This window comes from Pinus tabuliformis, chromosome 1_2 (genome assembly GCF_031772625.1).
Source record: "Pinus tabuliformis cultivar Carrire ecotype Pingquan chromosome 1_2, CPIR1, whole genome shotgun sequence".
Lineage (NCBI taxonomy): Eukaryota > Viridiplantae > Streptophyta > Pinopsida > Pinales > Pinaceae > Pinus > Pinus tabuliformis.
In genome coordinates this window covers 103,436,969-103,442,968 of record NC_142298.1, presented here as the reverse complement: position 1 = coordinate 103,442,968, position 6,000 = coordinate 103,436,969, and positions in this window count along the sequence as shown.

The window sequence follows — 6,000 nt, the reverse complement described above, 5'->3', positions numbered from 1 at the left end:
TCTAATATTTAGAAGTGTCTCTTGATACCTACATCCATTGGACTTTATCTTAAATTTCCAACTTGTAAGTTTTTACCCATAACATTTTCTTCAAAACCATAAGAATTTTGTGAATTTTAAACTTAGTCATTTCTATTACATCGAAAAATCATAGGGTATCTATAAACGATTAGAATTGAATATTCAATTTTATTTCACTAAAATATCTTTCCAATCATTGTAAATTTTCTCAATTTAAATAATAGATCTAATTCTCAAATAAACTTTATAAGTTCATTACATGATATAAATTCTCCAATGTTGTCATAATATCTAAATTGAAATACAAGAATTGTACACAACAACAATTCTAATAATTCAAAATAACAACAAAAATCATCATAATAATAATTGCAATACATCTTACATACTCTACATATGAAACTCAAATGAAATAAAAGAATGATTCCATTGCCCATTGCCATTGTTAAAAGAATAAAAAACTATTATGAAGATTTCCTAATTCTCAAGGAAACTATTGGGTCAAGGGAGTGATAACCTCTAGTGATAACCTCATTTCCACCATACATTCTTTTTAGTAAATTGTTTATTAAAGTGGCATAGTTTTGCACTAAAGCTTTCTAGTTTATAACTCAAAACCTTGTGGATTTAAGCCAATTTCCTTTGATTTTTTATGCCATGATAATCATGCGTTGGCTTTTTACTAGTGGTATAAATATCCCTTTTGATCACTCCACATTTTCCATGGACTAAATCTGCATAGTTGATTTCGTCCATCTTATATAGTTCAAAAAGCTTAAGCCAAAGCACACATATAGGTTGAATGTCAAATTTCAATGGTCATTACATAGAAATCCCAAATATTATTCAATGGTCTTAAGCCTTACGATGCTTCTTCATGTCATGTGTTTATTACCTTATGGAGTAATTGGAACCTACTTTCCTTAGCTCCTCGACCACCTTCTTTTACACTTGGATAAGAAACCCTTATCATTTTTATCTAGGTTTTCCACATGCTTTCCATGAGATGAATGTTAATTATCATCGGTGAAATGGGTGCCACCCCTCTTAAGCCTCTTCCAAATGCCAAGAGACTTCATGGAAAAGTTGTACCCCCAATCCAATTGCAAATGGTTGAATATGAACAAGAGACTTCAATCTCTCACTATTGGAGAAATTCCTAGTTGTCTACAACCACTTAGAGAACTAAGTCACTACTTCCTCCAAACTGTAATTAATGTGCTTGACTATGAATTTGTTCTTTACAACATAATTTTAGTTATTTGCAAAAAATGCTCTGTATCACATTAAGAGATGAGGTCACTAAATTTCTATGAATCTTCTTTTAAATTAAACTCCCTTAAGTGTCTCTATTAATTCCTTTTAAAGTAGAGAGTTATTTACCAGTTAGCAATGTCTCATCATCATGAAATTCATGGAATTAAAAGGTTATGGGTAAAGTCTCTCATAAAATTCTAAAATTAAGCATACCTAATTCCCCTATGTTTATTATGTAACTCTCCAAAAAGTTTAAACACCCTCAAATGCAAACACAATGATGAACATTTTCACATAAAAAATGTGCTAACATACTTGCCTTTGCATAAACTACACATAATTGTCCATCATCAAACTTGAGCACCAATTTATAGCAAATATTCTAATCTTCTTAACGAGATAACCACTAAATGTAACATCACAACTCCATCTTTAAAAACCAAATCATCATAATGCCAAAAAAAAGTCTCTCATGGATACCCAAAATTAATAAATGCATCCATAATTGTTATAACACAAATGAAACAAAAACACATAGAATTCCACATATGTCCGGCAAATGAAATTCCCATAGCAAATATCTAACGATAATCATGTGATGAAATGAAATATATATATATAATTCCATATTCATAAATAGAGCAAAGTAATTTTCCGCCTGTATGCCGCTTTCAAATCTGGTTATAAGATTACTAAGGCAAGAGAACCAAGCTATAAACTTCTTGCTTACTCTCAACCCTAGTCATTCGTTTTCACAATCCACGCAATCTAATTCCAAAGATCTCTTCTAGCGATCAAAGAGTCATAATGCTTTATTCAGCCATCGTACAACGTAATGAAAATAGCCCCCTCTTCATTAAATTTTAATAAATTTTAATAGAACGTAATGTTTTAAAAATGAATTAAATAGAGAAAGGTATATATCAGTAGAATTTGTCTTTGCAATAAGCTGCACAATAAGTTGTTAAAGAAATCGTGGAGGGTAAGTCAAGAAGTAAGAGCGATACGCGACCGCTTGGGAAGTGAGAGTGGGTAGATGAAGATGTCAATAAAGAGGCTTTTAAATGCTAATGCAATCCTTTAAAAATCAATTATTAAATACGATGAGTTGCTTCACGCACAAACTGATGAGTTGCTTATCGCTGCATGGTTGACCAAAAATTAAGATACCAATATCTAAAGTAGGAATTATAAAATAAATATAATTTATTTTTTAAAATTTCTAAATTTTATTTATTTATTTAAGTTTTGATAGGGTGAATAAGGCTTAAGCCTTATTTGGTAATCATGATTTCTCTAACAATCTTGTCACAACATGTGCATGGCAACATATTGGTATTATGATATGGCTTGGTTTTTGAGTGAGTGGTCCCCATTATTATTTCGATATTATTATTATGGGTGTGTATTATTTTATTTTGTACAACGTCGCCTAACATTATTATTATCTTCTAATTTATATTATACACCAACCACATTTCTCAAACTTTAAAATGGGGTGACTAGTTTTCATATTATACACCAACTCTATTTCTCAAACTCCAACCACATTTCTCAAACTTTAAAATGGGGTGACTAGTTTTCATATTATACACCAACTCTATTTCTCAAACTTTAAAATGGAGTGACTAGTCCTCTGAAAAAGTAGTATTTATTAAATCATATGTACAATATGTTTATATAAATACAAACAAATAAACCATCTATCAATCAACATCAAACTCCATATATCAAATACACTATCGAGTAGCATCAAGATGGTGGATCGATCGCAAGCGGAGAGCGTATAAGCCTGCCGCCCCGCCGCTGGACCATGCACACATTTCTCAAACTTTATCAGTAACGTTTCTTCCATGCACTCAGTTTTCATCTGATTAATCATACAGGAGTGCTTCCCGCTGGTTCCTAAGACTGGCAAGTCAAAACAAAAACATCCACATTTAATGAGCTCTTTATTCTAACAGGCGTTGGCATATTGATTCAATTAATAACTAGATAATACAACGTTACCGTGGTTAGTAAGTGCAAGTTCTTTAATAAAATATAAATATTTCAATAAACTTTTAATATTCTTCACCTCGCATCATCAATCAAAGTAATTTATTGATTCAATTAATAATTAGATGATACAACATCACAGTGGTTGTAAATATAGTTAATAAGTGCCAAGTTCTTTAATAAAATGTAAATATTTCAACAAACTTGTTTTTAATATTCTTCACGTGGCATCATCAATCAAAGTATTTTCTCCTTTGTTCATTATTATCGACATTAAATTTCCCATACAACTCATATATATCAGTTTATTATTAATAGACACACTTCATTGTTACATTACAGGTCGGAGGAATGTAGTTGGATTTTATAATATTCAATTTGTTTAAAATCTATGTATAAGTTTAAGAACTATATAATTTTACTTAAATAAATAAAGATTTATATATATTAAATTTAAAGTAATTTTTTTAACACAAATATATATGACCATAATTTTTCTATTTGTTAATAACATTTATTTTGGAATAAAATTGCATGCTTGTGTATATATATAATTAATTAATTATTATATTTTATTTTTTCTAATTAAAAAATTATTCCAAAAGAAATATACGGTAATTTTTACATTAATAAATTTACATATTATATATATATATATATATATATATATTTTAAAATGTAGAGTACATTTAGAATATAAAATAAATATATTTATATATGGAAAATTATTTAATTTAATTTATAAGTTGTAATGTGGGCTAAGAGTTTGGTTAATGTGAGCATATATTTATGTAAACTAATTATCTATATTTAATAAATAAGGTAGATATTGATGAAATATATGGAAAATTGTAATTCAAATATAAATTAAACAAAAATAAATTTAGTGGTTTTCATAATTAAATATAAATGTAGATCACTATTATAGTTAATATTGATTCACCTCCTTAAATCTAATATTAGATTTCAATTTTTAATATTGATTCACCTCCTTAATTCTAATGCTAATGTTAGATTTCAATTTTTTACTATCAAACTCAATGTATGGTATGAAACTTTGAAATAATAAAATATTAACAATTTTTTACTTAAACTCTAATCCATGACTAAATTAGTGGAAATATTAATATACTTTAGAATAACTTTTAAGTTTTATCTTATGTAAAATATGGAAGAAGGTCTTATCATATTAATTTGAGAATTTCAAGGTATATTGGGGTTTTATAGATTTTTGATATTCACTTTTATTTTTATGTATAAGTATGAATTATAATTTTTTTATAAATTAAACACTAAACGAATGGAGTTTATATTTTCCAATAATAAATTTACATATAATTATATATATATATATATATATATATATATATATATATATATATATATATAGATATATTCTTTTAAAATGTACAGTAAATTTAGAATCTAAGATCAATATGGTTATAAAAGTTTGCTTTAGACTTGAGCATATTTTTATATAAACCAATTATCTATAGTCTAATAGATAAAGTAGATATTGATGAAATATATGGAAAATTACAAGTCAAACATAAAATAAACAATATAAATAAATTTAGTGGTTTTCATAATTATAGTATAAATGTATATAGCTATTGTATTTAATATTGATTCACCTCCTTAAATATAAGGTTAGATTTCAAATTTTTACTATCTATATCAAAAGTTAATCATAATCATGACCATATAATCATACCCTCATGTTTTTCCCTTTAATCTTAATTTCTCTAAAATGTAAACTGAGCTTGGAAATTTTTCATTCATAAGCGCGACCATATAATGACACCCCATGTTTCTTCTCTTTAATTGTATTTTCTGAATAGACTTTCAAAATTGTCCATTATTAAAGTATTTATCACTATCAATTATTTCTCTACATATATGGAGAACAAAGACTTTGATTCATGTCTCACCTTTCCTGTTTTACCTAAACTTTTGTGCATTGAAATTGCTCTTGCAATTTAAAAATTACAAGAGCTTATCTGGTACTCTTAAGCACTACAATTGTGGAAGTTATCGAGAATAAAGACTTTGATTGGTGTCTCACCTTTCCTGTTTTACCTAAACTTTTGTGCATTGAAATTGCTCTTGCAATTTAACAATTACAAGAGCTTATTTGGTACTCTCAAGCACTACAATTGTTGAAGTTATGAAAGGAACAAGTATTAAGCCATTGGAATCTTAATAAAATCTACTAGTGATTATTTATCCTTACATCTTACCATTAAGAAAAAGCATTGCCTTTGGATACAAAACCACAATGTAACATAGACAGACCAAACTCTACAACAAAATACAACATATTTGTAATTCAAAATCTAAATTTAATTTTAATTATCATTGTACAACAAAATATAAATTTAAAAACCTTTAGTTAATTTTACATAAATATATAATAAAAACTTTAATAAAAACTAAAAGATAAATAGACTCCACACTATTATATTAATTTTTCTTAGATATATCTTAGTGATATTTCATGTTTATTTTTTTATTTATTTATAAATAAATAAATTTTATTATCATTACAGTAAATTATACAATTAATATGTTTATAATTAATTTTTATTGCTTGAAATTTAATGTAAAAAATAGTTACTTTGACTCGAGATTTTTAAACAATTATTGGTTAAAACAATTATTGATTCAAGTTTTATTAATTTTTATAATTATAAAAATTAAATTATAAATAAATATGAAAAATAG